The 12,074-nt window shown below is 38.0% G+C and overlaps 1 long non-coding RNA gene and 1 pseudogene across 1 annotated transcript in view; one reads left to right on the top strand and one right to left on the bottom strand.

Annotated features, from left to right (window-relative positions):
- The window catches only part of LOC140951081 (uncharacterized), a 38,956-nt gene extending 29,401 nt beyond the window's left edge, over positions 1–9,555 (top strand). The window contains exon 3 of the long non-coding RNA XR_012167239.1: positions 9,504–9,555. This is a non-coding gene — a long non-coding RNA (uncharacterized lncRNA). The remainder of the gene's footprint in view (positions 1–9,503) is intronic.
- The window catches only part of LOC140949481 (uncharacterized), a 257,928-nt pseudogene that overhangs the window by 195,941 nt on the left and 49,913 nt on the right, over positions 1–12,074 (bottom strand).

Raw genomic sequence — 12,074 nt, 5'->3', positions numbered from 1 at the left:
TTTTATAGTGTTCAGTATTCGATGGAAAGAAAGTCGACTAAACGGCGTTTAAACCGACCGTAGGACACAGAGTGGCTATGAACTAAAGGTAAGGGAGCTTTTTGAATTAATATTTCGCGTGATCATGATTTTTTTTTTCTTAGCGTTGTAGATTCGAATCATGTGATAAAATTCGAACAATAAGGGCCCGAATCACATGTAATAATGCAAGAAATATCGATTTTCGTTATCTTAAAGGCTACTAGTACAGATAGACAAACAAGAAGACTTCATATCTTTAAGACTTTTTGCATTTATTTGGCATCAGATAATACACTAATAATTCTAGTATATTCCGACCAAATGACCTCTGAAGCCCGAACCCACAAATAGTGCGCTTGGGCTGCCTGTGGATTTAGTAACAAAATGTCATCTAATTTTCATCCCTAGAAAGACCCTCAAACTTCGCTACGTACGTGCCCCACACCCTGTCACCCCAAGAGTAAGATTTGAATCGTTTGCTCGTTTGCATTTATTTAATCACCAGCCGAATCACCGACCTTCAAATCGAAGTCAGTTTATTCGCGTATCTCGTGTCTACCAAACGAAAGTTTCGTTACAGACGCCCCCGTAAGGCACTCCTGGGAATTCTTGGTGGTGCTGTACCGCCGCTTCTCCAAATCCTGACCCTATTTCAGACCAAAAATGTAATTTTCCACACCCGTTTTCAGACCAGACAGACCTCTAAAATCCATAACTGTTTTCAGACCTGGCCTTTAGAAAGAAATTATGTTACATTAAATTAAAGTCAGACAAAAGATTCTTCAAATCCATGTCGAATTAGCATGTTTCTCTTTCTTTCTTACTCATTTGGAATTAACTGAAACGATAAATACGTTTATACACTCCCGTATTTCCCTCGAAAACCATCCCGATTCCAGACCAAAATGGGCAAAAACCTTGCCCGATGGGGGCGGATCATACCTATAAGGGAGTATCAGGTCAATCACTTTGGTTTGTGAAATCATCGACGTCTTGAAGCAGTCTGTTGAAGCAAGCCTGATACAAATGAATACATTTTCCATGACACGGTTCAAAACATTTACCTTTTCATGGTGGCTGTCATTTGGGACGTGTTCGACAGGTCTCTTAAATTAGATAGACTAGACTGAAACGAGACTTTACATCATTTTTCCCTGCAGTTTTACGAAGTCTATATGATCAGGAGTTGTAGCTAAGATGTTTTTATGAGGGAGCGTATGAGCACCAAAGATGCGACCAGCTAATGTTGCAATGCGATCTGGCGCATGGTCCCCAAGAAAATTTGTTAGAAATGGGATTGGTCATTATAAGTTGTATTCCATGCATATGTTTTGAGTCCAATTGCACCTTACATCAGACAACTTAATTCAATACAGATGTTGCAGGTAAAAAGGCAGGATCTCTCATGAGAGGAAACAAAGGAAATTTTTCCGGAAGTACAATCCCCGGGGGGGCACTTGGGTATTTTTTGGGTGGGTATGTGCCGCCCGGGACTCCAAATTGGTACCCCGTTCTAGAAAAAAATTCCCCTAAAATTGATACCCCGCTCTAGAAATAGGACAATTTTTTATACCCCGTGCGTTCTAGAATTCGCCCTAAAACTAACACCCCGTTCTAGAAATGGGCCAATTTTTTATACTCCGTTCTAGGGTGCAACAAGAGTACAACGGTTTGCTTATTAACGCACTGAACCGTATTTTTAAAAGCAATCTGTCCTTGAATGCTTTCAAATGGCTGCTTACAAAAGTGGAGAGCTTTCGTGCGATCGAAATATTATACCCCGTTCTAGAAACCACGTCTGAAGTGGATACCCCGTTCTAAACCAGGAGCTTCAAAATCACGACCCCTTTGGGCGGCACATACCCGTATAGATAATGTATGGGAGTACCCCCCCCCCCCCCCCTCGGGGTACAATCCCACGCTGAGAGTTGTAAGCAGAATTGTAAGCTTTGCCGGAAGCTAATGCGACTAATCCCATTTTAAAAATATGTCGCGCTCCTCGAAAATTCTAGATTTTCTTTTCGAGTATTAGATTTCAGTATCATTTTGTTAATCTTCATTTCGCTCCAGAATAAATTAGATGGCGCACAAAGGCGCCTTCTAAAAGAATCACAAGGTTCGTCGATCCCACGTTGATTCCACCTTCTGGAGATACGCCGGTGTGATCAGTGGCGGATCCAGACCTTCAGATAAGGGGGCGGGGTGGTCATCCAGACCCTGAGATAAGGGGGGGTGGAGGAGGACCTGGCATTTTTTCCTCTTCGTAGTTTTTTCCCCACGACATTTGTTTATTTTTGTATTGAGAATGGAGTGCAGATCGGTGGATTTTACTACATGCGGCTTCGTTTTCCTCGCAAAGAGTGTGAATTTAAGAAGAGTGCTGCATATCATTGCTTTGTTCACCTTTACTAGTGTTGGCTAATTCATGGTAAAGGGACCGACTACTGTAAAATAAGAATTGAAGTTTTTAAGAGCGACGGTCAGAAATTATCGACCATCGAGTGGCAAGAGTTGAAAAATCGATTCCCTTCATTTTTTGCCCATAAACAGCTTTTAGGTAGATAAGTAATCTGATGTAAGTTGTTCTCGCAAAAAGTCTTTTATTTCCGAGAAAAGTAAGAATATCAGTTTTCGTGGTCGGAGTCTCAAAATGGCCGGATTTTCAACCCGAAATTTGCTAACATCAACTCTCCTCGCGTTCGCAAATAAAGGCGCAAGGAGAAATGTGGACACTTTCCATCAATAGAACAACTCTTCTTCTTTCACTAGAAGATACCTTTAAAGCAATATCAAGACTCATTGAACTAACATAATTGAAAAACGAAGAACAGGTTTTTACGGTGACAAAAACTTTAATTTAGTAGTTGTTTTCTGCGGCATTATTCTTCATGTGGTATAGCTCCAAATTTTCCCAATCCTCGTTTATTCACACATTTAGACATTCAACTAAAGCATACCTGAGAATTGGCTTGGGTTCTTGAAGGCAGCCTCCAAACGAAAGCAGCGAAGTCCGGTAAACATAGTAAATCGTGCCCAAAATAACTTATTTAACGGCTCCAAGTTTCCTCGATCGTAAAGTAACAAGACGAAATATCTTCCTGTTCCGTCATCCTTAGCGAATTACCATTGTTAAGGTCCTTATCTTTTCATAAAAAGTGAGTACCAGAATGCTAGCGCGTTTGATTTTTTCTTCTTCAAAATACCGGTCGTACTGTCGGCATCGAAAATGTTACTCCTTCAAGAATTGCGTTGTGTTACTACGCCGTGATGCGTGACTTTCATTTTGACGGCTCCGTCTCTTCAAACGTACGTTATGTCACGTGCAGTCACGGAACAGATTGTCACGCAGAGCCTCCGGCTGGTAGAGTACACTGTTTCAAAATGGCTAAAATTGACCCAGTTTCACGTTTTTACCCCACTCTTTGATTCAAAAAAGGAACTTTGCAATGGGAAAACCTACAAGAAGTACGAAAATCGAGCCTTTAGGCTGTAAATATCTGCTTTTGTGCGTTTCGAAATTGGAAGTGTTTACACAATTACCGCCGGCCTGCCATGAAAATTCCTGAACTTCGATGGTGTCTTACAGAGAGTTCCTTCAATAACCCAAGCCAATTCCCAGGTATGTTTTAAATGAATGTCTAAATGTGTGATTTAAATAGCATGAAGAGAATTTGGAGTTATACCACATGTTAAATATTTCCGTCGAAAATGATTAACGAACTTAAGTTTTTGTTATCCTGAAAACCTATCCCTCATTTTTCAATTATTTTAGTACGACGAGCTTCACTATTGCCCTGAAAGTGTCTCCTAGTGGAGGAAAAAGAATTTTTCTGTTCATGGAAAGGGTCCAAATTTCTCCATACGGCTTCGTTTGCGAACACGAGGACAGTTAATGTTAGCGAATTTCAGGTTAAAAACTAGGGCAGTCTGACACTCCGACATCGAAAATCGATCTTCTAATTTTTCTCACATATAAAAGGCTTTTGGCAGGAACAATCTAGTTTAGGTTTCTTATCAACCTAAAAGCTATCTATGAACAAAAAATGAAAGAAATTGATTTTTCAACTCTTGCCACGAAATTAAGATTTTGGTCGATTTTTCCTGACCGTCGCTCTTAATTTGTTTCTCGGAGAAAAATCGAGCATAAACTCGCGAAAACCGTGAATATTCTTTTAAATACTGACAGCGATGACTCGCTTCTGGCGATAAACTTCTTTCGCAAAGTTAAGTATTATTTACTTATCCAGGCCATTTGAGGACGATTTCTCGTTATATGCTTTACTTACTTGGCTTAGATGATTCCGGCTACGTAACTTGCTCGATGGACTACGATTAATGACCGAAAATTATTTTTGGATTTTTTTCGTTAAAAATACAATTTGTGACGTCACACTGGCTGACGTCACCAAAATAGGAAAAATTGGTTTTTAACTTTTTGAGTGAAACCTTATATCCTCTGAAAGAGCATCGGAAGAGGAGCAAAACACCGCAAACCACTTTTCGATACGACACGTATGCGCAAAGTTATGGGACTTCAAAAATATTTTAGGGCGCCCCCGGGTCCATAGTTTTCCTTAAAAAGCGATTGCTCTGATAATTTGTTTTACAGTTTTATAAAAAAAATAAGCTGATTTTTCGGTACCAAAAACCTTTCAACGTGGACTAAAATCATTCAAAAGTCTTAACGGCTGCTTGTAACGCGTCACCGACTCTCTTGTGAGAAAGTTAATTTATATAACACTCTCGCAACGTGAGCAACGTAAGCTTGGGACGCCTGGGCCTGACTTTTTCAACCGACTGCGGTTTCAATCGATGTCCCTGTGCTTTCCATCCGTAGCAACAGACGACGGGAAGCAGTTTCAATGCTTAAACATATAAGTGTTAAAGAGACAGGTTCACGGTTCAACGTATGCTCATTTATCAAAATTGTTTTTCTGCCGCGACATGCTGTATCGTCTATGCAAGCAATATGATAATGTCATAATGATGTCAAAGAACCAATCTGCTCACTCCCCTGGCAGCCACTTGATCAACTTATGTGTCAATAACTGTAAATTAATCAACCGTGGAATAAAACCTTCGGGTCAACAATAAATTCAACGTTGGTAGCGTTGGCATAATCCACTAATTTCTCGCGGCCCCTGTTCAAGCAAATCGAGGTTTTTTTCTGGCATACTGACTGCTGACTGTATATTTCAGCTGTAAGTACTTTCCTTACTATACGCGCGAGTTACTAGAGTGCCTTCTTCGGGATTTCGCCTTCTGGAGGCGAAATCCCTCCGGGGCCAACAAACCTGGACCGTTAATTTTGGAGAAGTGTTCTGCTTTTCTCTCAATTTTGTTCAACATAATAATAATAATAATAATAATAATAATAATAATAATAATAATAATAATAATAATAATAATAATAATAATAATAATAATAATAATAATAATAATAATAATAATAGGCCAGATGCTCTACAACTAAGCTACAGGAGACTATTTAACAATTATTCCTCGAGCCCGGATGGACTCTGAGTCAATAGCCCATGAGGCCGAAGGCCGAATGGGCTATTGACTCAGTGACCATGAGGGCGAGAGGAATAATTGTTTTTGCAAAATCCAACTAGTTGGTCAAAAATATCGAGACAAAACAACTTTGGCTAGCAAAATGCTATTCAGCCGCCACTGTATCCATTAAACTAGGTCCATAAGGATTGAAGTGTACCCGGCATCATATCACCGTTCCCACAGACCTTGTTCGAAATCCAAAAGCCCCTAATATTGGTGGAAACCCAGAAACACAATCGGTTCTAAAGTTTCTACACAAACAATTCACTTTCACACTTCAATCACACAATATATGAGGGAAGAGAAGCTTAAAGAAAAAGGCCTAATGTTTACATAGTGTTTTCTCCACATGTTATGTAGATATCGACGAATGCAGCGTCGGCAGCCATGATTGCCACCAAAATGCAACTTGCATAAATACCCCAAGGCACTTTAATTGCAGCTCTCAGCCAGGATTCACGGGAGATGGTCACCAATGATATGGTGTGACTCTCTGGCGAGAAGGGCACTTAAACTTGAAAGCAAGGCAGCCGCGAAATTTACGCAGTAGCACAATAACCTTGACTATTTCAACTTTTTTTATAATAATTGAATGAAAAACTGGGTATTTTATGCTTTCTCCCATCACGAACGGACGAATGTTGCGTAGCAATGGAAGCCATGCTTATCACCGGCATAAAACTCATGTAGTTTTGTGAACATGTAAGCCAGATTTCTCCAAAAATAGCCTGTCAGCATTATTTTCTAATTGGCCTCTTCTTTGCTGAGGAGATCAAGTTGACTTGAAATTCGACCAATTGCAATTCTATCATTATTATTATTATTATGATAAATATGGCCATTAGAGCCACATATTACATCTTTTGTTGTAGAAATAAGAATTGGGATAGCCCAGACTTAATGCAATTTTGATTTCCTTTTTTTTTTTTTTTTTGAATAATCCAAACTCAAGCAGCATTTGTAAATTGCCTATACGTAGCGAGATTTACAATTGTACCTTCAAAAACACAAATAAAGTTTCCATTATTGTTATATTTTTTTTTTCTTACCTTCTCATCCAGATATCGCTGAGACAAATGAATGAGGCAACGACAGCCAGCCATAATGGACTAAAATCGCGTTTTTTAACTACGATTTTTTTTTCTGTCTCATTAATTCAATACGAGTTTCTCTTAAAAATAGTAGCCATGAATTCTTCCGACATGCAACCTGTGTAAATATTGCCTGACACTTTTATCGTTTCTCTCAGCTATATTTCTTCAAAAACGGCCGTCCACTTCATTTCGTAATTTGTTTCTTCCTTATTGGGGAAAATTAGTTTACCTGAACTTCCACCAAATGTTGAAAAATGATCTTATTCGGATATCGATGAATGCGGCAACGGCAGCCATGATAGCCACCATAATGCAACTTGTGCAAATATGGTTGGACACTTCAACTGTACCATGTGTCATGTAGATGTCTACCAGGATCCACAGGAAATGGCCGTCAGTGTCATCATGTGTATAAACTTGCCCGAGTTTCCTCAAAGTTCCAATGATCCAAATATTAATATCTTGAAATCTTTTATTGTTTTTACCCTTCTTTGTATAGAAATTAATAAATGCAACGTTAGCCATGATTGCCACCAAAATGCAACTTGCATAAATATCCCTGGACACTTTAATTGCATCTGTCAGCCAGGATTCGCTGGAGATGGTCACCAGTGTTATAGTACGATTTACTTCCAGCGGAAAGTTCACTTAAACTTGGAATCGTGATAATTCTTAAATGCGGCCGATGCATGCGAACAAAGCAAGACAACCACAATCGCAACCAACATCTGTATCTTGTATTTATGCAGCTAAATAGAATTTCGCAACAAACACGGAAATGTCTTGTATTATCTAGCTTGAAAGAATTTCGGATGAGGCCAGAGTTCGCACCATCATGATATAGAGGATATTATACGGTGGCGCGAAAGTTTGAATTTTATTTTCAAGTGACAAAACAATATTTTACCAACGAGGGCAGCGAGAGAGTAGGATATTGTTTCAGCCACGAGAAAATAAAATTCATATCTTCAGGCTGCCGCAATGCAATGTTCTTTTTATTATATAGAGAAAAATACAACCATAAAATAATAGCTTTTTATTCACCAAAAAGTAATTGTGACGGCTCAAATTTAAAGTACAGCAATATAAAACATTGCTAACAATAACCTTGAGAAAATTTCACTGAGCTGAATAGGGCTCTACTCAGGGGTTTAAGGCCTGGGTCTAAGGTGGGTTCTGAGCATAAGAATGATTGGTAATATCTCTCGCTAGGAGACCTAGAACCAAATGATATTTTCCCCAAAAGTATATCTTGAGGTTTTCTTGTGCCTTAACGTTTAATTGTGGTCAAGTGGCATGTCACGTGGTCAAAAATTGAAAATGAAGGAAATTGGCGAATTGGTGGCAAATTTACTTTGTTAGGAAGAACAAATCGGTATTTCTGAAAGAGGATAAACAAATCTAACTTTCTACGTTTGGAATGAATGTACCCCAAATTTAAAACTAAAGTTTTAAATAATTCAAGATTACATTTCGGCATTTAAAAAGATATCTTTCCTCATAATTTTTTGTTGAAGTTCAATGGACGGTCATTCCAAACGTGAAGTGTTAGAAATATTTAATATGAATTAGAAAAATGTTATTGCTCAATTTCTTTTCTTACCGGCCACCAATTGGTCAATAATTTACGATTTTTGGCTGAATGGCCACGTGACATACCTCGTGACTTATTAACACAATATTTCTACTTTAAAATGTTAAGGACGATGAGTTCTTTATATGTGCCAAATTTTGACCCAGCGCCATCATCTATGTGAAAGTTATAGCCAATAATTCATTTTCCACGGGTAAACCCATTAGTCCTAGGCCTTAAACTACTTGAGTACAAATATTATGACAAAAATGATAAGCAGCTTTGAAAAATGTGTAAGTAAACTTCAAAAAATGATACGTTATAATATTTCCGTGGGTAATTACCGAAATTACGTCATCAATAAACTCACGTGTGAGATTATGGAGAACAAACCACTCGGGTCCCGGATGTAGTTTTTTTTTTTTAATGCTATAAGTGGTATATTTTCCAGTAAAACACTCGTGTCTATATAATAAGAAATGTTATTATTCATTCAAAATATTTCCCCGATTCTGATTGGCTAAAAGCACACGTTTAATTCACCATAACCAGTTACTGATGACCAAATTTGGAAGAATTTTGACTTTAACGAGGAAATGACGTAAAAAATGCAGCGTTTTCGCAGGTTAAGGCACCGTTAACCGAGAAGACCTGGGGACGAGGTTGAGTTGTTCTGGTTGTGAACTTGAAAAAATGGCGGACATTTCACTCGTTTCCAGAGTAAGAACTAGGCGAAAAAATAGCAAAAAACATGGCAAGAACAGCAAGAAGACAACTCGAAGGGCGACATCTGCTATTTGGAGAATATTTGCCGAGCTGGACAAACCTAAATGTACACTATCGAAGATGAACTGAACATCGATGGGGTAAGCATGTTTTAGCTATGTTTTTAAACTAGGACTTATTTTGAATGAATAATAAAACAGTTATTGAATTCGGCTTTCGTATCATATGAAGAATTATGGAGATCTCGTAGGGTGTTATCCGCCTCGGCCTACGGCCTCGACGGATAACACCCTCCTCGATCTCCATAATTCTTCATAAGATACTCAGCCTCGTTCATTAACTGTTAAATAATTCACTCTTTTACATTTATTGATTTCGCGTTTTTTTTATTATTTTTGTTTTGTTTTGACTTTTTCAATTCTAATCCAAGACGAGTTTCCCATCCACTTCATTTTGTAACTTGTTTCTTCCTTGCTGATTAAATTTAGTTTACCTGAATTTCCGCCGATTGTTCTTCTCACTTTCTTACCCAGATATCGATGAATGCAGCAACGGCAGCCATGATTGCCACCAAAATGCAACTTGCATAGATACCCATGGACACTTTAATTGCATCTGTTTGCCAGGATTCGCTGGAGATGGTCACCAGTGTTATGGTATGATTCACTTCCAGCGAAAAGTTCACTTAAACTGGGAATCGTGATAATTCTTAAATGCGGCCGATGCATGCGAACAAAGCAAGACAACCACAATCGCAACCAACATCTGTATCTTGTATTTATGTAGCTAAATAGAATTTCGCAACAAACAGGAAAATGTCTTGTATTATCTAGCTTGAAAGAATTTCGGATGAGGCCAGAGTTCGCACCATCATTATACGGTGGCGCGAAGATATGAATTTTATTTTGAAGTGGCAAAACAATATTTTACCAACAAGCGCAGCGAGTGAGTAAAATATTGATTTCTGCCAGGAGAAAATAACATTCATATCTTCAGGACGCCGCCGTGTAATGTTCTTTTTATTATATAGACAAAAAGACATGGATAAAATAATAGCTTTTTATTCGCCAAAAAGTAATTGTGACGGCTCAAATTTACAGTACAGCAATATAAAACATTGCTTACAATAATTATGAAAAGTTTCACTACGCTGAAAAGGGCTCTATACAAATATTATGACAAAAATGATAAGCAGCTTTTAAAAAATGTGTAAGTAAAATTCAAAAAATGATACGTAATACAATTTCCGTGGGTAATTACCGAAATTACGTCATCAATAAACTCAAGGGTGAGATTATGGAGAATAAACCACTCGGGTCCCGAATGTAGTTTTTTTTTTTTTTTAATGTTACAAGTGGTATATTTTCCAGTAAAACACTCGTGTCTATATAATAAGAAATGATAATTCACTCTTTTACTTTTATTAAATTTCGCGTTTTTAATTATTTTTGTTTTGTTTTGTTTTTTTCTCTCTAATCCAAGACGAGTTTCCCGTCTACTTCATTTCGTAATTTGTTTCTTCCTTGTTGATTAAATTTAGTTTACCTGGATTTCCACAAATTGTTCTTTCTCACTTTCTTTCCCAGATATCGATGAATGTAGCAATGGCAGCCATGATTGCCACCAAAATGCAACTTGCATAAATACCCCTGGACACTTTAATTGCAATTGTCAGCCAGGACTCGCTGGAGATGGTCACCAGTGTTATGGTATGATTCACTTCCAGCGGAAAGTTCACTTAAACTTGGAATCGTGATAATTCTTAAATGCGGCCGATGCATACGAACAAAGCAAGACAACCACAATCGCAACCAACATCTGTATCTTGTGTTTATGCAGCTAAATAGAATTTCGCGACAAACAGGAAAATGTCTTGTATTATCTAGCTTGAAAGAATTCCGGATGGGGCCAGAGTTCGCACCATCATGATATAGAGAATATTATACGGTGGCGCGAAGATATGAATTTTATTTTGAAGTGGCAAAACAATATTTTACCAACGAGTGTAGCGAGTGAGTAAAATATTGTTTCTGCCACGAGAAAATAACATTCATATCTTCAGGCCACCGCCGTATAATATTCTCTGTATCATGATGGTGTGAACTCTGGCCTCATCCGAAATGATATTTAACTCTTTTACATTAGATTAAAACTCGCGCTTTTTTTTTGGTTTGGTTTTGTTCTGTTTTGTTTTTTTCTCTCTAATCCAAGACGAGTTTCCCGTCTACTTCATTTCGTAATTTGTTTCTTCCTTGTTGATTAAATTTAGTTTACCTGAATTTCCACAAATTGTTCTTTCTCACTTTCTTTCCCAGATATCGATGAATGCAGCAACGGCAGCCATGATTGCCACCAAAATGCAACTTGCATAAATACCCCTGGACACTTTAATTGCAATTGTCAGCCAGGACTCGCTGGAGATGGTCACCAGTGTTATGGTATGATTTATTTCCAGCGGAAAGTTCACTTAAACTTGGAATCGTGATAACTTAAATGCGGCCGATGCATGCGAACAAAGCAATACAACCACAATCGCAACCAACATCCTGTATCTTGTATTTATGCAGCTAAATAGAATTTCGTAACAAACACGAAATGTCTTGTATTATCTAGCTTCAAAGAATTTCGGATGAGGCCAGAGTTCGCACCATCATGATAAAGAGAATATTATACAGTGGCGCGAAGATATGAATTTTATTTTGAAGTGGCAAAACAATATTTTACCAACGAGTGCAGCGAGTGAGTAAAATATATTTTTTCTGCCACGAGAAAATAACATTCATATCTTCAGGCCACCGCCGTATAATATTCTCTATATCATGATGGTGTGAACTCTGGCCTCATCCAAAATGATATTTAACTCTTTTACATTAGATTAAAACTCGCGCTTTTTTTTTTGTTTGTTTTGTTTTGTTTTGTTTTTTCTCTCTAATCCAAGACGAGTTTCCCGTTCAATTCATTTTGTAATTTGTTTCTTCCTTGTTGATTAAATTTAGTTAACCTGAATTTCCACAAATTGTTCTTTCTCACTTTCTTACCCAGATATCGATGAATGCAGCAACGGCAGCCATGACTGTGACCAAAATGCAACTTGTGCAAATACG

The sequence above is a fragment of the Porites lutea genome, chromosome 10 (assembly GCF_958299795.1).
Source record: "Porites lutea chromosome 10, jaPorLute2.1, whole genome shotgun sequence".
In the NCBI taxonomy this organism is placed as follows: Eukaryota; Metazoa; Cnidaria; class Anthozoa; order Scleractinia; family Poritidae; genus Porites; species Porites lutea.
The sequence above is the reverse complement of the archived record's forward strand: the minus strand, read 5'-3'. Positions and strand labels throughout refer to the sequence as shown.